This window comes from Nicotiana tomentosiformis, chromosome 3 (assembly GCF_000390325.3).
Source record: "Nicotiana tomentosiformis chromosome 3, ASM39032v3, whole genome shotgun sequence".
Lineage (NCBI taxonomy): Eukaryota > Viridiplantae > Streptophyta > Magnoliopsida > Solanales > Solanaceae > Nicotiana > Nicotiana tomentosiformis.
Genome location: NC_090814.1, coordinates 14,346,229 through 14,369,498, shown reverse-complemented (window position 1 = coordinate 14,369,498; position 23,270 = coordinate 14,346,229). Strand labels below are relative to the sequence as shown.

The window sequence follows — 23,270 nt, the reverse complement described above, 5'->3', positions numbered from 1 at the left end:
AAAAAAAATTAAATAAAGCAAGAGCCAATGAGTAATTTTCATGTAGCAAGATTCTCGTTATCTTTGGTAACAAACTGATATGCTTTCTCTCAAAAACTTACATGCACATACACACTCTTTTTCTTGACCACCAATTAATCCATATACCTACACTTATATATCTCCCGTACACAAAAACAAACAAAAAAGGTTGGAAAACGGACACGAAAACAGATTGAGAGGGGGAGCAAAAATAGATCTGGAAAAAAGGAGAACAAAAAGAACTAAAGCTAAAAAGAACGATGGTCTTCTTGGAAAGAGGGGCTGCCTTCTTTCCTTCTTCATGACTTATCACCCAATAACTTCAGCTTCTTCAGACCATAATCACCTCCTCTGCTTTTATCCATTAAAATCCTCTCGTGTCAGCCATGAAAGATCTATAAAACACCTTCTTCTACCTCCCAAAAAACAGCACCATTAAAGCCCCAAAAGCGCACAAAACAAGCTGCGGAATCAGACCAAAAACGAGCTGAGAAACACCCCTGAAACCAGCAACAATAACCTGAAAAACAACCCCAATTACCCAGCGACAATCAGCCAAAAACAACCTCAAAATAGCTCCGAAAACGAGCTGAAGAAACCTCCAAAATTCAGCCATAAACCATCGACCAAACAGCCTTGTTTTAACCCCAAAATTCAGCTTCCTACCTCCAAAACACCACCATAATAATAGCTAAGGTTGCTGAGTCGAGTGGAGGTCTTTGGGTCAAAGTCGAGGTCTTCGGTTTGAGGTTCTGTTCGCATTTTTTATGTTGTCGCTGGATTTCATAGCTGGACAGCCATCGTTTCTATACAAAACTATGCTTGGATTATCCTGTTAAATAAAGTTTGACTGAGGCACGTACAAAGGTTCATTTCTCTATTTACTTAGTATTAAGTTTGCTTTAGCTCGAAACTTTTTAATTATATGCTTGATTTGTTTCTCTGTTTGATTTCCTGTAGATCCTCTCGTTTTGCTTTGCCTATTTCATCTATGTTTAGTGTAATTATTTTGTGTCCTATGTTTGCTTCACCATTTGGCTCGGTGTTGCCTCATGTTCGTTTACTGTGTCTTCTACTTTACTCGCGGAAATTGCAAGGTCTAATTGAATCATGGGAAATTAATGATGATTGGACATGAATGAAAAAGCAAGTGAACCATCCCCAGTGATTGGATTGATTAATAATGTTGAAGATAATTTAATGGGACTTCTTTAAAGGTTGAAATGCATATATTTGTTTTACATGATCAGGTGGCTAATATCTTGTTGTTTGAATTATTGGATCAACGTTCGTGGCAGTGAGGGGGTTAGTTTGCCCGTTAACATTGGTTCTTCCAAAATAATCCAAGTATTGAATATTAACAATATTAAGTTGAAACCTTTTAATAAGTCCAAGGTATAGATTATTCTTTAATGATAATGATAGCCAAATTAAAACCTTTTACCACAAATAATTCCATAATCAATGACCTCTCAAGAAATCTCAAATCAGTTTAGGACAAACAATCTCGAACCTTAGGAAATTAATTAACTCATTAAATATTGTAGTTTGCTTTAGGTGAGATTAATAAATTATCGTGACTATGTGTACGGTTCCCGTGGCATGGTCACGATACGTAAATCCCAATTCGGGTGTACATTTCATGTGACCCGACCATAACTTCAAATAATAATAAAATTAACATGTTGTAAATCGCGAGTGCATTTCACGTGGCGCGATTCGAAATGTGTACAAAAAAAAAACGAGTGTGCGACATCGCGACTTGTTCAAATAATTTTATAAATAATTAAAAGCGATTTTAAAAGGTAAAAATGCACAATAGGTTCTAAAACATGTAATAAATCAGATTATTAAGCCAATTATTAATAGTTGAGCGACCGTGCTAAAACCACGGGACGCGGGAATGTCTAACACCTTCTCTCGGGTTAACAAAATTCCTTACGCGGTCTTCTGGATTTCGCAGACTTTAAACAGAGTCAAATTTCCTCGATTTGAGATTTAAAATAAACTGGTGACTTGGGACACCATAAATTATTCCAAGTGGCGACTCTGAATCAATTAAATAATCCAATTTCGAATAATGTCACTTTAATTGAAAAAACTACATACTCCCCTATCCTCCTCGAAAAAAAGGAGGTGTGACACTGGGCAGGAGATAACCCCTAAAGAGTTTCAGTACAAGAATCCAAGGCAAGGCTTGAGAAGAGACTCATGACAAACAATAGGTGATCAGAATAGCAAAGCAGGCTTAAGGTAGTCAGAAATCATTCAAATAGCACAAATATAATGGGTGTGCATCTAAGCTTAAAGTTCAAGAAAGTTCAGATGCTAGAAAAGCACAGAGGTACATAATAATTCCAAGCAAACAGGTGTACAAACAGAGGCAAACAATAGCATACTGATTCATAAAGGTCTAAATGACATGAGCATACAAAGCATGAACACAAGCAAGAGAGAATGAAATTGCGAGAGTCTCAATACTTACCAGTCTACAGAATTAACGAGCAAATAAGGTAGAAAACTAAATGCCAACAACAACTTGCTTATCGTTAGCAAAGAGAGAGTAGCAGAAACGCCAAACTTCCTAGTGTGTCAGAGCTCCCAAGGGTCTCAGATGAACCCCGGACAGTTCTCACACTGAGAGTGGTCAAACAGTCAAATTTCGTTGGTCTTGGCTTTCAACCGGCCAAGAGCCCGAGTTTTAGAATAGTGTAGAGTGAGTGAGCATGAGAGAATAATAGTAGTTACGTCCGTTTTTGGGGATTTAGGGGAGGGACTTATATAGTAGTAAAATTTAAACGAACAAACAAGAAAAACAGTTAATCAAACATAATAAAGGAAAGAATAGCATGCAAAATCAATATAAAATTGGATAAGGAGAAAAACTAGGACAACCCTAATTTGATGGGAATCAAAGATTAACCAAAGATCTTGGTGAATCGAAATCATATAGCCTTGCTATAATCTTATACAAACGAAATATCGTCTAGATTTAAATGAATGAAGCTTGTTTCCCTTGATTCAGAGCCTGGTACTTGCCATAAATAGACAAGTACTAAGTAATCATGTAAGTAACAATGAGACAGAGCACATAAGGTAAGCGAATCATGGAATGATGCCATATTAAGGTCGGAGTTGAAGAGAATTAAGGGAGACGTCTGCTAGGGTTTTACAGAAGAGAGAGGAGGAAGATTGAGAGTGTTTGGGGCAACGACTTAGGGGGGAATAAGATTAGGGTTTGGGGATTGGGTAATTAAAAATGAGGGGTAGTTTATGGGCCATTGATCATCAGAGATCAACGACCAAGATTAAAAGGGAGGCAGGGCAGGTCACTTAAATGGGTTACGACCGGGTCTCACTAAGGGGTTGTTTGGTTTTGGGCTAGGGTCATTGGGCTAAGGGTCTGGGGTCTTTTGGCCTGGGGTTTGCGCTTATTTGGTCCCAGTTTTGCACCTCTTGCGGACCATGGTGCAGTATCCGAGCAGAGCAAATGGTAGCTTCTCGTGCCATTGCTTGTAACTGTCTACCATCTTCCTTAATATCTTCTTAATGTTCTTGTTGGTGGCTTCTACGACTCCATTCATTTGTGGCCTATATGCTGTAGAATTTCGGTGCTTGATTTTGAATGTTTCACACACGGCTATCATCAAATCACTGTTGACATTGACAACATTGTCAATAATGATTGATTCAGATACTCTGAATCGGCAAATAATACGATCCCGGACAAAATCTTCTACGACCTTTTTTTTAGTCACAGCTTTATAAGAAGCGACTTTGACCTATTTTGTGAAGTAATCTATGGCTACCAAGATGAATCTGTGTCCGCTGGAACCAGTGGGTTTAATCGGCCCGATAACATCCATGCCCCAGGTGGAGAAATGCCAGGGTGAACTTGTTGCATTGAGTTCATTGTGTGGTACCTGTATCATATCCGCATGTACCTGATATTGGTGGCACTTCTGTATATATTTGATGCAGTCCGTCTCCATAGTCATCCAAAAATACTCTGCCCTTAATATATCACTTCGAGCAACCTAGATGCCTCCTTGGCATCGACACATCGTAGTAGACCCAGGACGGAAGTCCTTCTATACAGAATTCCTCCGTTCTAGAAGAAGTGGTTGGCCAATCTCCAAAGCGTGTGTTTCTGAGTGTGCGTAGCATTTTCTGGGTATTCTCCCTTTTCCAAATACTTCTTGATATTGTGAAATCATGGGTTCCCATCGAACTCTTCTTCAACATGAGCACAATAAGCTAGCTGCTTACGGATTTATATTGGGACGAGATCAATATAGTTCTCGTCCGGTTGCTGTATCATGGAATACAAGGTAGCCAGCACGTCCGCAAACTCGTTCTGGATTCTAGGAACGTGTTTGAACTCTATCTTTGTGAACCTCTTTATCAAGTCTTGTACACAGTGTAGGTGCAGCAATATCTTAGTACTTTTGGTGTCCCATTCTCTGAGTACCTGATGTATTAGCAAATCTGAATCTCCAATTACCATCAATTCCTGAATATTCGTGTCGATGGCCAATATGAGTCCCAAAATGCAAGCCTTGGATTCCTCCATATTGTCGGTGCACGGGAACTTGAGCTTGGCGGATACCAGATAATATTGACCGATTTCTGATACTAAAACAGCTCTGTTGCCCACTCCATTGAAGTTTACGGCTCCGTCAAAAAACATCCTCCAGTCATCATATGCTTCAACAATGTCTTCCCCTATAAACGATACTTCCTCGTCGGGAAACTACATCTTCAGCAGTTCGTATTCTCCATTCATGGGGTTCTCTGTCAGATGATCGGCCAATGCTTTCCCCTTGACTGCTTTCTAAGTCACATAGATGATGTCGAACTCACTCAATAGTATTTTCCATTTTGCTAGCTTGCCCGTAGGCATAGGCTTCTGGAAGGTGTATTTTAGTAGATCCATCCTTTATATGAGGTATGTGGTGTATGCACAGAAGTAGTGTCTCAATTTCTAGGCAATCCATTTCAGGGCGCAACAAGTACGTTCCAACAAAGAGTACTGAGCTTTGTAAGACGTGAACTTCTTACTCAGATAGTATATTGCTTGCTCTTTACTTCCGGTTTCTTCTTGTTGTCCCAAGACGCAACCGAAGGCTTCATCTAACACAGACAGATACAGTAGCAAAGGTCTCCCGGGTTCAGGTAGGACCAACACAATTGGTTTAGACAGATACTCCTTGATTTTATCCAAAGCCTTTTGACACTCTTCAGTCCAATTCGTCGCAGCATCCTTCCTCGGCATCTTGAAGATTGGCTCAAATATTAGTGTCGACTGTGGTATAACGCGGTTGAAATAATTGAGACAACCCTCTCATTACGTCCTTCTTGTTCTTTGGCACTGACAAATTCTGAATGGCTTTGATTTTTGACGGGACTAACTGAATGCCGCGGTGACTGATGATGATACCTAGCAACTTCCCGGTAGGGACTTCGAAAGCACATTTTGCAGGATTCAACTTCAGATTGTAGTTTCGTAAACGGTCAAAAAACATACACCTCTATTTTCTTGTGTATCACATCGTAAAAAAAAGTAGCCATGGCCCTCATGTAAGTTGCCTCGGCATTCTTCAAACCGGACGGCATCATCTTGTAGCAATATATTCCCCATTGCGTGATGAAGGTTGTCTTTTCTGCATCATCTTCATCTATCCAAATCTGGGTGTATCCTGCAAAGCAATCCAAGAAGGACTGGAGTTCATGCTTAGCACAATCATCGATCAGTACGTGTATATTGGGTAGCGGTAAATCATCCTTAGGACTCGCTCGGTTCAGATGTCGATAGTCAACGCATACCTTGACTTTCCCATCCTTATTTGGTACCGGCACAATGTTGGCTATCCAGGTTGGGTACTCGACCACCCGAAGGATCTTGCCTTTGAATTTATTGCTAACCTCCTCTTTTATCTTCAAACTCATATCTGCTTGAATTTTCTGAGTTTCTACTTAACCGGTGGACACATGGGATTGGTAGGTAGCATATGAGCCATTTTGGATGTGCTCAATCATGTCATGTCGTCATAGGACCATGCAAAAATATCCTCATATTTCTTTAGGAATCTGATGTACTCTTCCTTCTCTGATGGTGATAGATGAATGCTAATGCGAGTTTCTTTGACTGTTTCAGAATCCCCTAAGTTAACTGCCTCAATTCTTTCCAAATTGGACTTTGGTTTGCTCTCAAAATCCTCTACTTCTTTGACAATTTCCTTAGGTGTTACATCATTTTCCCAATCTTCTGAATCACTCTCCTCATGTTGCGTTGTCTCATTATATGTCACAGTCCTAGATTCAACAGTATAGGTAATAATTATGCTAGGTGCTCGGTGAGCCCGGGATGGTGCAGTAGTCATGTTCTTGAGAACAACTCTCTCTCCCACTATCTGAATGGTAAGGTCATCCTCTTCCTCCTCCAAGATTACACTGTAGTCCATATCTTCCTCGTTCAGAAACAGGTTCCTCATGCCGGTTAAGGCCTTGTCCTTTTCATATCCCCAAATCACATTAGTTTGGCGCAATGTCTGGTATAGCGGTGATATGGGTTATTCCAATGGATGGTAGAAGTCATGCCACGGTGGTGTCCAATCATTATATTCCTGCACATTGTATTCATATTCGAGACCAAAGGTCCTGCCATAATATTGTGGTGGTATTGGTTCTGTGATCCCTTGAAGCTTAGGACCAAGACCCTTGCATGGTTCATACCGTAGCCACAACATCATGCTTAGTACCTTATTGCACTACCATCGTCCTTTCTCAACTGCGTTTACCCGGTCAATGCTGTAGAATGTCTCTCCTCCCAACTTCCTTCTATTCTCAATGGCTGGCACAGTCTTAGATAGGATTACTTCCATCCTCATGGATAACTACCTCCTGGTGATTCCGCTCGAACTTCACGGCTTGATGCAGAGTAGAAGCAACTGCCCAAGCTGCGTGTATCCATGGTCGTCCCAACAACAAGTAATATATAGATGATATATCCAGCACCTAGAATTCAACATCAAACCAAGTTGGATCCATCTTCATATCCAGGTTAATATCTCCAATATTAGCCCTTTGAGATCCATCAAACGCTTTCAAGTTTATGCTTCCCATTCGTATATCTTGTAGACCTATACCTAATCTTTTCAGAGTAGTCAGAGGGCATATGTTCAGACTTGAACCCCTATTCATCAAAACCCGAGCAATGAACTTATCTTCATATTGCATAGTAATGTGCAATGCTTTGTTATGACTCAATCCTTCTGGCGGCAGCTCATCTTTATGGAAAGTGATCTTGTGACTCTCCAATACCTGTCCTACCATGCCATCTCTCCACTAGTGATACCAGTAGGTACAAAAGCTTCAATCAATACCTTCATCAAAGCGTTCTTATGTGCATCTGAATTTTGTAACAGTGAACGGATAGATATTTGGGCGGGAGTCTTGTTTAGGTGATCAACAACAGAATACTCCCTCGCATGTACCTTCTTCCAAAGATCATCAGTACCTATCTCCGCGATAGGTGATTTTGGTGTGGTTTCTTTACTCATTCCTCCAAGATTTTCTGGTGTGTAGACTCTGCCGGTTTCGGTCATCCCCTGGGCCGCACCCCGTTTCTTCTATCTTGGCTTTTCCTTTTTTCCATGCCTCCGCTATGTAATCCCGTGGAACAACATTAGACTTGTAGGACGGCGATGGAGCTACCATCAAAGTGAAGGGTTTAGCTACCTCGACCTCGAACGGTACCTTGGTCTGTACCACAATTGGCGAGAATGTGACAGGCGATGCCTTGGAAGTGTCTCCCTCTTGGATAATCCCAATGGATCCTTCCTAGTCCTATTCTTTATCAGTCTCAATTACATTCACCCATGTAATCAGGAAGTGGGTTATTGCGGAGATTCGGTTCGGACTCCTTCGCCTGTATAACCTTGGTGTCAATCAATGTGTGGATTTTATCTTTCAACATGCAGCATTCCTCGATAGTATGTCCCTTCACGCCTGAGTGATAGGCACAAATCGTGTTGGGGTTACCCACTAAGAGGGGTTTTCAATAGCAGCTGTAGGAATGAGAGTATAACCAGCGGCCTTCAGTCTCTCATATAATTGGGCTATGGACTCAGTGATAGGGGTATATTGCATGAGAGTTCTGTGGTCAAAGTTTGGTCAGGGATTTGTGTAGTTTTTGCGGGCGGGAGGAGGTGAATGGTAGTATGCTGGCTGGGCATTGTAGGTGTGATATGTGGTGGCGGGGTAATGTTAGTTTGGAGGTGAGGGTTGGTATGTTGGTAGTGATGTCTGATAGGTAAGGGGTGACATAGGGCCCTGGTATACCGTCACGGCACCCACTTCCTTCTTCTTCGAAATGCCCTCAGATTGTTAGGCTTTATTGGTAGCTTGCAGCGCTTCAAAGTTGGTAACCATACCATTCTTCATGGCCTTTTCTAGTGACGCCCTCACCTTGGCGGTCTCTGATCTCCAGCGAGTAGCATACTCACGAAAAGTCCATGTTGGCTTCTTCTTAAGGTTCTGGATGTAGAAACTTTTAGCATATTTTCTCTGTTGAACCTGAATCTATCCATGAAGTCAGATTCTATACTTACCCAGTTACCCCACTTCTTTGGATTTTGGCTAATGTACCAGGATAAAGCATCCCAAGTGAGACTTCACATGAACAAATCATGTGGATTTGTTTGTTCTTGCCCACTCCGACGAGCTTATCACAGTAGGTCCATACATACAACTAGGGATCACCTGTGCCGTCAAACATTTCAAACTTAGGAGGTTTGTAACCCTCTGGTAGCTCTACGTCTGGCTGGATACAAAGATCTTCATAATTCAAACCTTCAACACCTTTTCCACCCTCAACACTCTCGACTCTTCCTGTTAGCTTCTTTAGTTCCTTAGCCATATTCTGGATGAGCAGGTCCTTCTCGGTTGGTTCGGGTATGTATAGTGTTTGTTGTGGGGTGTGTGGTAGGGTTTCCACAAATATCGGGTTGACTTGGTTCGTCCCTATAACATTAGTATATGGGTGATCATTAATTGAGGTTTGGGGTGGATTGGGGGTAGGTTATGGCACGTTCTGAGGGGTATGATAAGTAGTTGTTTGCGGGTATTGGGTCGTGTGATGGTGGTCTTGCTGAGGGTTTTGTAATGGTGGAAGGTTAATGCTTTGAGGTGGTGTAGGGTTGTGGTATTTATGCTTGTGGGAGGGTTTTGTGGAGCTAAGGGTGGTAGATTTTGGGATTGTGTTTTTTGGGGTAGCGTTTGATTCTGGGTGGTGGTGTTCTGGTGGTTGATGTCGCAGATGTTTAGAGTAAGGGAGAGGTTTGTGAGATTTTGGACCTGCTCAAGCTTGCCTTGTAGCTCCAAGATTTTCTGCTCAAACCGCAGAACAACCTCATTTTATCCTGGTGTACTTCCTTCGTCTGAAGTTTCAACATTCTCTGCTATAGTAGCATTGTCCTTTCGATTACCACTCAAATCATCCATCTTTCATTTGCCTTTGCTTTTGCTTTTGGGGTCGTTAGGTGGAAGAAGAGGTGTATAACCTTTGGATCTTGTGTGGTATGCTGACGATGCCATAGTGCACGAACCAACCTTTGGAAATGGGAATAACCAAAAGAAAAAAATAAAAGGTAACCAAGTCAGTAAGACAAAATAAAAGAGTATTTGCAATATTTAATCAACACGTAAGGCATGCAATAGTTCGCGTCCTAATTTGGGGATCTCATTGTGTCTGAGGTAGGCCTAAGCAAAAGTAGACTTGGAGAAAATTTATGCCAACGTTGCCTCATTGCAAAAATGAATCAAACCAATCTTTACTAAATCAAAATAATAATATGAAGTCAGTAATGGCATGAAGCCTTATTACATCGAAATCTAACTAGAAGGTAATCGTAGCCTCTTGTACTTATTCCGTCTTATGTTTTTCTAAAGGCTTGGTCTCAGATTAAAACACTCATTTGCGTAGCATCTTGTACTTTACCTGAGCCTCAGCCACCTCATCTATGATTCTGTCTTTCAGATTGACCCCCGCTTTGACGTCTCCGGTTATGTCATCATCCAACCATGAAAGGTAGTAATACATGTGACCGGCGCGATACATGTCTTGTTCGATAGTCTAGGCCTCGAACTTGAATGGAATGACGTCTCCTTTGAAGTCTGCCTTATACTGAGCCATATTGGAAACGTACCCAACCTTCAGCATTCCCAGGCTTTGCAAACCTATACGTAGCAAATGTCATCATCTTTGGATGATGATGTCGATTTAGTCATTCAGTTGTCTACACAAGAGCTCCTGGCATTAATTTCCCCTCTTAAAATGCTCTAGCAGCCAAACCTGTAGTAAAAAATTGCAACCCTCAAAATGTTCAAACCCATGTTTGCAACGATCCAAGGATCGGTACATCTCAACTAGTATCATAGGAATGATGGTGTATTTCTTCCCCTCGATCCGTTCCATTACGGTCCTGGCGACCATGGCCAAACGAGTGCGGATTTTCCCTCCTTGCATTGGAAAAATTAGCAAACCCAAGAAGTAAACTATGAAGACATAAATCCGGCGGTGAACCCATCCCAAGGAGGTAATAGCCAACTCCTCATGATACAAGCGGTATGACTTGATGTGCCCATACTGCTCATAGAAAAACTCGAAAGGGATGTAGGATTTCTTCAAGCAAACCAACTCATCATTCTTCTTGAATCCTAACATTTTCAAAAAAACAAATAGCATGGAGTACGATTTTCTAGCTCCAACAGACTCGGACTATCCAATTGAAGTTTGGCGAAACCCACTATTTCTTCTAGAAGAGGAGTCATTTCTATATTGCCAAATCGTAAGACAACTCTCTTTTCATCCCAGAACATAATGGTTGCCTCAATTAATTCTTCGTTCGGTCAAATGTTCAACAAAGATAGCAAATTACCCAATACCCTTCGTACATGGTTTCTATCACATGGAGCAAGGTCATTCTACCAATCAATCAGCAGAGGGGGGATATTCTGGACCATGCCAAACCTAGGAATTTTTTACTTTATTTTCTGCAAACAAATAAAAAGTTAGTCCTTTCCCCCTCCAGATTCGATTATACGCAATAATGGTCAACATGTTGGCACATTTTCTCTAAGTAATGCCTATAACATGATCGTGTCCTTTGGGATTGTGGAAATCCCTTTGGACTTTGGACAAGGCTTATCTAAGCGGATTAATGCATCAATGAAATTCTAATCCATACTGGGTTTAACACGATACATGTGCATTTTAAATCAGAGTGGGATTTCTAAGTGGGTCTAGACTGATAATCTCAAGTGGACGACTTAAGAAGGAAAGGTACGAGACTGTCAACTGTACCGCTGATCGACTAGTCTACCGCCAATAAGCCTTTTCGATTTTAAAAGGGTTTTTTTAGAAAAGCGCGAACACTCATCAAGCGTCACTACGTTGATAATAGGCACGAGTGGAGTATGATGTTGAAAGAATGCAATTATGTGAAAAATATCATGTTGCCAGATATTTTGCATAGTGAAAGCATGTAAGGGTGGCAAATAATGCGATGAAAAATAAACAATAGAAAGAAGGGAAAGGGGAAAGACAAAGGAGAAAAGTTAGCATAGTTTACAAAAATCTTCGGGAACATAATTAAATGAAGCAAGCAGAGGAGATAGGGAAGGGAGATCCATGATATAGCAATTTCAAGCAAATTAGGGGAGTAGGAAGAGGGATGTACATGAAAGACGTCCAACAATCCACACAAGCGAAAATTCATTATGGTAAGAGCCTAAGTATAACCTTAGTAGAGTCGTCATGCTGTCTTACCCCGTTTTCTCACGAAAGTGGGTTTCGATGTGTGACAACTCTTTTAAATGGGTGTTAAAAGAGAAAAGTCACCACCTAACGATTTTGAGGTGCGTTAGGACACCTATTTGCAAATAACTCTGTTTTAACTAGTCTGTGTCACTAAAGATCGGATAAGGGCTCAAATTACCTCAAAGAGAAGGGTTAAGCACTCTTCGAGGTCCACAGCTGTGGGTCCTGACCTAATTTTACGCTATGAGGGCATTATTTGAATTACAATTACCCTATGTGATCATATAAGTTAAATAAGGATAGGGAACCTAAGTATGAGTGCTCCTTCTGTCAGTACTTGGTGAACCATGTAAAGACTTTGCCAGTTAGGTGAGAATTTTCCTTTTGCTTCGTCCTGATGCGGGAAGATCCGCTTCAACACCAATTGCCCCGATATGAATTGCCTTGGTCTAACCTTCTTGTTCAAAGACCTTGACTTTCTATTCTAGTAGAGTTTACCGTGACATACCGCATTCATCCTTTTACAGTCAATGAGAGCTAATTGCTCATACCGGCTATGTCTATTCTGCATCGCTGAGCTCGGCCTCCTGTATGATTCTCAGGGAAGGAATTTCCTCCTCAGTGGGTATGACAACTTCAGTACCATAGACCAGTAAATATGGAGTTGCCCGTTTGGCGTGCGAACGGTGGTGCGGTATCCGAGCAGAGCAAATAGTAGCTTCTCATGCCATTGCTTGTAATTGTCCACCATCTTTCTTAATATCTTCTTGATGTTCTTGTTGGCGGCTTCTACGACTCCATTCATTTGTGGCATATATGTTGTACAATTCTGGTGCTTGATTTTGAATGTTTCACACATGGCTTTCATCAGATCATTGTTGATATTGGCAGCATTGTTGGTAATGATTGATTCAGGTACTCCGAATCGGCAAACAATACGATCCTGAAATTCTACCAGAGCCTCAGCCACCTCATCTATGATTTTGTCTTTCGTATTGACCCCCGGCTTGACATCCTCGATTATGTCGTCCTCCAACGATGAAAGGTAGTAATACATGTGATTGGGAAAGACAAAGGAGAGAAGTTAGCAAAGTTTATTAAAAAATTCGGGAACATAATTAAATGAAGCAAATAGAGGAGATAGGGACAGGAGATATAGCAATTTCAGGCAAATATGGGGAGTAGGAAGAGGGATGTACATGTTGTCGTGCCCCATTTTCTCACGAAAGAGGGTTTCGATGTGTGACAACTCTTTTAAATGTGTGTTAAAAGAGAAGAGTCGCCACCTAATGATTTTGAGGTGCGTTAGAGCACCAATTTATAATTAACTCTATTTTAACTAGTCTGTGCCACCAAAAATTGGGTAAGGGCTCAAACTGCCTCAAAGAGAATGGGTTAGGCACTCTTCGAGGTCCACAACTGTGGGCCATGACCGAATTTTACGCTATGAGGGGATTATTTGAATTACAATTATCCTATGTGATCATATAAGTTAAAAAGGATAGGGAACGTAAATTTACAAGACAAACAAATTGCACGTAGGAAAAGAAAGCGGATATACATTATAAATAATTGATACAACCTTTGAAGATTACAAGATAGGGCCTAATTTAAACTAGGTTTCAAATAATCGTGCAAACAATAACTGTGGGGGGTCCTAAAATTTTTAGCCTAAAGAATTACCCCATGCAACATAAATAATACTTCGCAATTCCCTTAAAGGTAATGGTTGCTCATATTATTCAGTAATCACAGACTATCATCTCATGCTGCCATATTACTATCTTAAAGTTGTTTACCTAAAGGCCTTCTAGTTCAATTCTAAACCGCGTCCTATGCGTGCTTTACTCGCCCCATGCCTATGGTCCAGGAGGTTTTGGACCTACTACTTTGGTAGTTCTAGACTTCCCTTAGGATGCTCAAAAATGATAAAACTAGGCCCACAATCAAAACAATTAGGACTGCACATAGTTAACAATTAAGGGCTCATATTGGCCTCCTCACATAGACACGAATGAACGCAAATAGTTATAAGATCATGCTAACATCGTTCCAAATTTCTAAGTAAACGGTTGTAGATGGACAGATTTGAAATCAGAGTATATTGAATGACGCAAGACCTATAAGCATGATTTCTATGTGATTGATCGATTCAAGAGTTGACATAGAATCGTACAAGCTGCTGATTTTAATACATAGCTTATTAAGACCCTTTAGGCATGATCTCTAGGCGACTTGCGACTGGGCATCGAGAACATCGAAAGCGCATAGTTATTTGCCTTTGATCCTATAGACATGATTTCTAAATGAGTAGTAACATCGTATAGGCATGATATCTAGACAATAATATCCAGGCAGCAAAGTAATTGAGAACATACACTTGTTTTATTCATCCCTATAGGCATGTTATCTAAGCAGCAATATGATGAGAATAGTATTAGCAGCAATTTTAATTAGCCGTATATAGACATGGTATCTAGGTGTGACAATGAGCAGTCAACAAGTCTTGTTTTAATTCCTATAGGCATGCTTTCTAACTTTGCAAGTCATTATATTATCCTTAAGTCATGCTTTCTAGGTGAATAGACAAACAAATCAGCACATGGCAAAGATAAATAGCAAATAAATAAATTAAGGTCCTATAGGGATGTTTTCTACTCTTTCATGCAAAGAATAATACAGGTTCAAATACTAAATATTGGGATGAATTTAGGCCCAATAAATAGAGCAAGCCCAAAGGAAAATAACCTAGTGACGCTTGGGCCTTCAACAGGCTCTTCCTCCATTCGAATAGCAGACCTAGATCCAAGTACACTCCAAACATTAGAGTATATCAAATTGCACGGCTCTAACTCACACATGGACCCATACTAGGCCCAAAGGGAGGACTCACTTACCCAACAATTACAGATTAACACTTAACCACATAAGTTAACGAACCACACGTGGCGATCAATTAAACAGCTCTGAAGACTACTAACAGCAATTCCCCATAGGGACAGGATTCCATGACATATTAGCAGGATTTATATAAAGGATATTGGCACTTGCATTTTAGAAGCTAGAGTGACAGGATTGGTCAAACAAAGGGCTTGAACATGAAAACTAGGAGAGTCGGTACAACTCAGCTTCAACATGATAAGTTTGACATGAAAAACTAATAACATAGGTTCATGATTGAGCAATTATTTAACAGGGAAAAGAGTGTAGCATGCTGAACATAAACATAACATTAAGAGAGTTGAGGAGGCATGTCACTTGGTTAACAGGGTAAGCATACAAGACATATACAAGATAAGCATGGTAAGCTTTCCAAAAACAAAATGTGTCCAAAGTAAAGCATGATCGAGAATTAGTCTAAAAGGGACTTTAGACCTAAGAGTCTTAATCATGAAAGTCTGATAGAGTTATAGTCAGGGGAATAGAAATTTTCACATGAGATCCTAATACACATAACAAACAGGCTAGTAGGCACGATCTACAATAGTCAATAAGTAGCCTAACATGCTGAGTATAACACAAAGATTCCAAAATCCAAAGAACTCATGGTAGAAAAATATAATAACTTAAGGTTAATAGAACATGCAGGCTCCGGGGCTTATGTCGGTTGACTATGCATAATAGAAGAAGCTAAGTATATTGGCATTCAACTAGAAGTTTTATGCAATACTAAAGAGTGCATGATTGAACAAACATAACATTAGAGTTCTCAATAATAGAGCAACATGTTTGATTAAATATTGAGACAGTAATTGTCACATAAGGTTCATGTAGGCATAAAGTAGGGAAAATAGTAGATCATACATAAAGGATTTATCAGAAAGAAGTTAGCTCAAGCAAGTTATGGGCATGAGATAACCCCCTAAGACTTTCAGTACAAGAATCTAAGGCAAGGCTTGAGAAGGACTCATGACAAACAATAGGTGATCATAATAGCAGAGCAGGCTCAAGGTAGTCAGAAATCATTCAAATTGCACACGTATAATGGGTGTGCATCTAAGCTTAAAGTTCAAGCAAGTTCAAATGCTACAAAAGCACAAGGGCACAGAATAATGGCAAGCAAACAGGTGTACAAACAGAGGCAAATAATAGCATATTGATTCACAAAGGCCTAAATGACATGATCATACCAAGCATGATCATAAGTAAGAGAGAATGAAATTGTGAGAGTCTCAATACTTACCAGTTTACAGAATTAACGAGTAAATAAGGTAGAAAACTAAATGCCAGCAGCAACTTGCTTATCATTAGTAAAGAGAGTGTAGCAGAAAAGCCAAACTTCCTAGTGGGTCAGAGCTCCCAAGGGTCTCAGATGAACCTCGAACAGTGCTCAAACTGAGAGTGGTCAAACAGTCAAATTTTGGTGGCCTTGGCTTTCAGCCGGCCAAAAGCCCGAGTTTCAGAATAATGTAGAGACAGTGAGAGTGAGAGAATAATAATAGTTAGGTTTGTTTTGGGGATTTAGAGAAGGGGTTTATATAGTAGTAAATTTTAAACGAACAAACAAGGAAAACAGTGAATCAAACATAATAAAGGAAAGAATAGCATGCAAAATCAATTTAGAATTGGATTAGGAGAAAAACCAGACAAACCTTAGTTTGATAGGAATCAAAGATTGGTCGATGATATTGGTGAATCGGACCCATATAGCATTGCTATATACGTATACATACAAAATATCGTCTAGATCTAAACGAATGAAGCTTGTTTCCATTTATTTGGTGCCTGGTACTTGCCAAAAATAGGAAAGTACTAAGTAACCGTGTAAGTAACAACGAGACAGAGCACATAAGGTAAGGAAATGATGGAATGATTCCATATTAATGTCGGAGTTGGAGAGGATTAAGGGAGACAGCTGCTAGGGTTTTGCAGAAGAGGGAGGAGGAAGATTGAAAGTGTTTGGGGAGGCGGATTAGGGGGGAATGAGATTAGGATTCGGGTCTTGAGTAATTAAAATAGAGGGATGACTTATGGGTCGTTGATCATTTAAGATCAACGGCCAAGATTAAAAGGGAGGTGAGGCGGGTCACTTAAATGGGTTCCGACCGGATCTCACTAAGGGGTTGTTTTGGTTTCGTGCCAGGGGTTATCAGGCTAAGGGTTTGGGGTCTTTGGTCGTGGGGTTTGGGCTTATTTAGTCCGAGTTTTGCACCTCTTGTTGGGCTACAATTAATATACACAAAAATAAAATAAAATAAAATATAAATGGGTAATAAAATGATAAAAATGTTATTTTCGAAATTAATACTTTAATAACAATAAATTATAATTGTAAAAATTAGAGAAGTATTATTTTGACCCAAATAGCATAATAATGATAATCGTTGAAAAATAGTGGCTATTATTGAAAATGATATAAAAATACAAATAGAATTATATAACAGTCAATTGAAGAAATTTTCTTTGCTGATATTGGAACTCCTAAGTATCTGAATAGGAGAGACCCCTTTTTGTATCCTGTTAAGTTACACAACTCTTCTAGATAAGGTTCCTCCATGTTGGCACTGAAAATATTAGACTTAGCAGCATTCGTGTAGAGTCCTGATGAGTTCAGAAAAGTTTTCAAGCCTCTAAGCATCATTAGGACAGAGTGAAAATCACCTCTGTTGAATAGTAGGTCATCATCAATAAAGCATAAATGATTGAGTTGTAAGCTTTTACATATTATGGGATAGTAGATTTCTTCCTGACTAACTACAACCTACATTATCCTTCTGAGGTACTCCATGCATATGAGAAACAATAAATGGGATATGGGATCCCCCTATCTTAGCCCTCTTTTGCCTATGATATTTTCATACATTCGTCCATTTAGAGCCAGTGTTTATTGTGTTGTAGTGATGCATGCCATTATCCATCTTATAAATCTCCCTGGGAAGATAAGGGCATATAGCATTTCTTGAACAAACTCCCATTTAACAGTGTCATAGGCTTTCCTAATATCAATTTTGATTAGGCAGCTTTTATAGAGTTCTTCCTGTTGTACAATCTCACTATGTCTTGGCAAATAAGTATGATGTGCATAATAGTTCTGTTTGCGACAAATGCACGTTGATTGTGTGATACGATTGTAGGGAGTACCTCCTTGAGCCTGTTACACAACTTCTTAGAGATTATCTTGTATATTGTGTTGCAGCAGGCTATTGGTCTGTAATCACTAACGTACTCTGCATATTTGCTTTTAGGTATGAGAGTGATGACTGTGTTATTCATTAGCTTCAATATCTTACCATTTTCAAAAAACTTCAGCACTGCAGCACACAAATCTTTCCTTATTATCTCCTAGCTGGCTTTGAAAAATTGACTTACATAGCAATAGGGACCTGGGGATTTATCTTGTGGAATTTCCCATAGGGCTTGTTTAATTTCCTTTACTGTGAAGCTCATCAGTATGTCTTCCACTAATTGGTTTGCCTCCATCATGCTCCTCTGTGGCGCTGACATTATTTACCATTTCCAAACCAAGTTGCTATTGACATGGTCTCTTTATGTAGCTCTTGTTCCCAGCAGCTCGTTATATATAATAGTCCAAAAAAGTTGTTTGCTATCTCTTCCATTTCTATTTTTGTTTCTCCCATGGCATTTTTAATTGTAAATACTCTTGTTGCATTTCTTCTACTCTTCATGTAATTATGGAAGTATTTTATATTTTGGTCACCCCCCTGGATCCATTGTGCTTTACTCTTCTGTTGCAAAAATAAGTCCCTTGCCTTATTCCACCTCCTGCATTCCTGAGCTAGCTTATTTTCCTCCTCTATCAGTGTCAAGTTATGTGGATCCTGTTGTATAGTATTTTGACATGCTAGCAGTTGTCTCATTGCTTCTTCTGCTTTCATTTCAACATTACTAAACCTTGTTCGATTTAGTTTTTGCAGAACTTTTGTTAGATAATCTAGCTTGCCAACTAGCTGATACATATTTGTACTTGGTTTAGGAGTAGTCCAGTTGTTCTTCACTGTCTTCTTGAACTCAGGAACTAGCTTCGACATATAGAAATATTTGAAGGATCTTGTAATGCCCTATCTTCCATTCTCCTATTTTATAATTGCAGGGTAGTGGTCATATAATCCCTCATTCATAAAATGGACCTCTAAAGCTGGCAATTGAGTTATCCAATCCATTTTAGTCAACACTCTATCTATCCTGATATATACTCTATCAGTCCCTTGATGCTTGTTATTCAATGTGTAAAAAGCTCCCGATGATTTCAATTCTGGCAAGTCACATTGGTCTACACATTGTCAGAATTCTCTCATTTCTCTCATTGTGGCGGCACTCCCTATTCTTTTATTAGCATTGAGAATACAGTTAAAGTCCCCTATGATTTCCCATGTTCCTTGTACATGGTTGTGTATATCTTCAATATCCTTCCACTGTGTTCTTCTGAGTGCCTGGTCATTAAAGCCATTTACAATAGTTGTACAAAACTGTTTGCCTGTTCCTCTATGTAACAAACGACCAATTCCTACAAAGATTAAGAGAAGTTGCAGTAGCTTTGTTCCTCTTAAACTTTGTCTCCAGCAGGCCAAACAAATTAACTTTAATATTATGCATAAATAGGTGAACCTCCTTCTGCTTTTTTGGTTTATTTAAGCCTCTGGTGTTCCAAAAAAGCTAATATTATCCATTGGTAGGGGGATAGTCCCCACCCTACCCTTGTCTAGGTCCTGCATCTACCAATTCTCCCCAGGATGGGAGGTACTGGCTTGTTCTCCCCGAGGCGGTACCTGATCCTTTGTTTTAGGATCATTCAGAGCATCAAAAGTGTTTCCTATTGAGATTTCTTGAGTTCTACGGTCCATACCCCATTTCTCTGTGACACTACTTTTTTCAGTCACATTCTTATTACCCTTTCCTCCAACTTGTTGCCATGCATATTATTTTTGTATATCTCGAACAACCCTATTTTTTCCATGTTGTTGTTTCTCTGATTCTTTTGGAGACACCTCTGTTTATTCCGTTCCACTTGCCCTTTGTCCTGCTTTGCTTTTTCTACCTCCTCCTTATGTTGTTTTCCATGTTATTTTAACTCATGCCCAAAGTTTTTGCATTTTGGACATAGTATTGGCTTCCATTCATAATGTACTTATTGTTCCCCTATATTTCCACCAGCACTCTTGCAAAGGATAGCCTCTCCTTATATGTTGTTGCTCTGTCACCTCTAAGTGGTTTCTCTACCAATCCAGCTATCTTTGTTAGGGCTCCTTTCTCCCATTATTTGATATCCAATCCTGTTAATCAGATCCACACTGGAATTTTGTCCACTAGCTCCTTTTTCATGTCTATCTCTGATTTCCAAGGCTTGACTATAAATGGCTTTTTATCAAACATTAGGACTCCATCTTCTACTACTTTGGTTTTGGACCTAACACTGCGAAACCTGACTATAAATACTCCTCTATTCACCTATGATATCTTGTCAATGCCTAATGATCCCCATATTCTGTTGAAGTATCCTTTCATCACTATTTGAGGCGGGTTTGATCCCAATATGTAACATATTACTGCTAAATTCCTAAATTATATTTCCTCTTTTACGTCTTCCATTGTTATTTTAACATTATTGAAGCTCTGTTTGTAACGATCCGACCGGTCATTTTGTGTACTTGCGCCCATTTCCCCCTTTGATGCTTCAAACATATGTAATTTTAGCTTTATGGCTTTTGGGGTTGATTGGTTTCATTCCCGTAAGGTTTCAGATTGATTTGGACCATTTGGTTCTTGGCCTAGAAGCCTAAGTTATAAATGTTAACCAAATTTTGACTTTTGTGAAACCAACCTCGAAATGGTATTTTTAATGGCTCCGATAGGTTCGTATCGTAATTTTGGACTTGGGCATATACCCGAAATCAAATTTGGAGATCCGTAGGTTGAATTTTGTTGTTTTGTCGAAAGTTGGCAATATGAGGTTTTAAAGATTTTCCAAGTTTGACCGTAGGTTGACTTTTGGCTATCGGGTTAAGAATTTAGTTTTGGGACTTGAAATAAGTCTGTTATTCTATTTAGAACTTGTCTGCAAAATCTGGTGTCATTTGGAGTTGATTTGATAGGATTCAGACACTTAGTTGCAATTCTAGAGGTTCTTGAACTTTTCTTTGAAATTCATGCGTTTTGATATCCGATTCATAGTTCTAGATGTTATTTTTGTGTTTTGATCATGTGAGAGAGTTCATATGATATTTTTAGACTTGTGTAGATATTTGGTTTGGAGCCCCTAGGGTTCGAGTGCGTTTCAGACGTGTTTCGGAAAGGTTTGGACTGAAAACAGGTTGCTAGTGTATTGGTGTTGTAGTTATCGCAATAGCGAGCGCCACCTTCGCGATTGCGATCACCAGCTTCGTAATTGAGAACATGACAAGGGGGCTCAAATATCGCAATTACGATACTTGTTTCGCATTTGCGAAGATTAGGCATAAGTTGTGTAGTTTGCAATTGCGATCATTTGGTCGCATTTGCGAGGAGAGCATACTTCGCAATTCCGAGGTCTATCTCGCATTTGAGACCTCTCCTAGGTATGACAGTTGCCGCATTCGAGGGTTTGCAGTGTCGCAATTGCGACATCTGCAACTGAACATAATGGCTGGAAAGTCGAGATTAAGTCTCATTTTTCATATCTTAGAACCCTAGACTTGGTATGGGGGGATTTGAAGAGGGGATTTCATCTACAAATATTGGGTAAATCATTCTGAACAATTTTCAACTATATTTCATGATTATATCTTAGATGTTACATCAAATTTATGAGAATCAAAGAAGAAAATTGAGGATTTTTGTCAAAACTTTTGAAAAATAAAGATTTGAGTTTTGAGAGTCGATTTGGAATCGAATTTGAAAACAAAACACATATGTGGACTCGTGGGGTTATGGATAGTAGGAATCTACCCTTGGATCTAGGTTTTTGACCGGGTGGCCCCGAGTTTAACTTTTGTTGACTTTTTTGGGAAATGTTTAAAGATCATAGCTTTATCAATTGTAATTGGTTTTTCTTGCATTGCTTGATGCTATTAAGTCACTTTGGGTTAGATTTGAGTCGTGTGGAGGCGAATTATAAGGGAAAAGCTATATTCGAGGGTTGATTTGGCCTAGTTGAGGTAAGTATCTTGCCTAACTTTGTGTGGGGGAACTACCCCTTAGGATTTGGGTTGGTTGTGCTAATTGTATTATGTGGAAGACGTGTACACAAGGTGACAAGTGTGTACACAAGCTTTATGTTAAATTGTGACCGGTTTAGACTTTTAAACTTCTTCCATGCATTTAATTGAATTTGTTATAACATGTTACATCTTTCATTGTTAATTTCCTCTCACATGCTCTAATTGATGTTGTTAGTATTTGTTTTATCCTTTGTTTGTTGTAATTGCTCTCATGTGCTTTAGTTGAAGTTACTACCTCTCTTATTATCTTGTTGCTCCTTTATTGTTAAATTTACTCTTACTTGAAGTTGTTATTTCGTGGAATATCTTCTTGTTGGGTTATTGATGTTGAAGTTGTGAAAGCGACTATCACATTTAGGTTGAAGTTGTTAATTGTTGAGATATCTTTCCTTATTGAGTATTCCTCATTCATTTTGTTGTTATTGAGATTCTTGTACACGTTGTGAGCTATATGTTGTGGTAATATTGGTATTGTTGATTTTGGCAAATTGTGGCATATGGACACTTGTGGTGCGAGTTGTTATTGTATTGTGATATTGATATGCATGTGGTGGTATAAGGATAGGGGTTGATACGCATGCGGTGAGATAAGGTGGGATTTATACGCGTGTTGCTAGTAAGGGAATTACTTGAAGTCACGCGGTGAGATTAGGAGGCTAAAACGCGTGTAGCTATTTCGAAAAAATATTTTTAAAAATAAATGCAAGGCTCACGCGTGATATAAGGAAAGATTGTGATTGAAATTGTGACATGTGGATTTGAGGCGTGGTACCTCGGTTGTGATTCTTGTTGTACACTATGTTAAAAAGGCTTATTGGTCGAACAGTTCTTATTGATTCTTCATTATCTTACTTGTATTTGTCCGTGTTTGATTACTTGTTGTTCTCATTATGTGTTTACTTCTCGTTGCCTTTCTTGCCTAAAATTCTGTTATTAGCCTACATTATTATACTGCTTTGTTATCATTCATTTCCTCATTCTCGAATATTGGTCTTTATTATACTCTGTTCAGTTTATCTTGTTCTAGTAGGTGTCTTGACATGGCCTCATCACTACTCTACCAAGGTTAGGTTTGATACTTACTGGGTATCGTTATGGTGTATTCATACATTTGCCCATGCCGGATGCCTGTGAGTGATTAGCTACTTTTGGAGACTTCAAGGTACACCTGCCCGACGTTCGCAGGCCTCGAAGTCACCTTCTACTTTTAGATGTTATACTGTTTATTTTCCTGCTCAAACATTATTGTATTTCAAGAATTTTAGTGCACTCGT

General features: G+C 39.4%; 1 long non-coding RNA gene across 1 annotated transcript in view; it reads left to right on the top strand.

The window, feature by feature from the left end:
* Positions 1-285: 285 nt before the first annotated feature.
* LOC104090057 (uncharacterized) overlaps positions 286-23,270 on the top strand; it is a 23,077-nt gene continuing 92 nt past the window's right edge. Inside the window, exons 1-2 of the long non-coding RNA XR_004505346.2 lie at positions 286-888; positions 23,009-23,270. The exon at positions 23,009-23,270 is cut by the window's right edge and continues 92 nt beyond it. This is a non-coding gene — a long non-coding RNA (uncharacterized lncRNA). The remainder of the gene's footprint in view (positions 889-23,008) is intronic.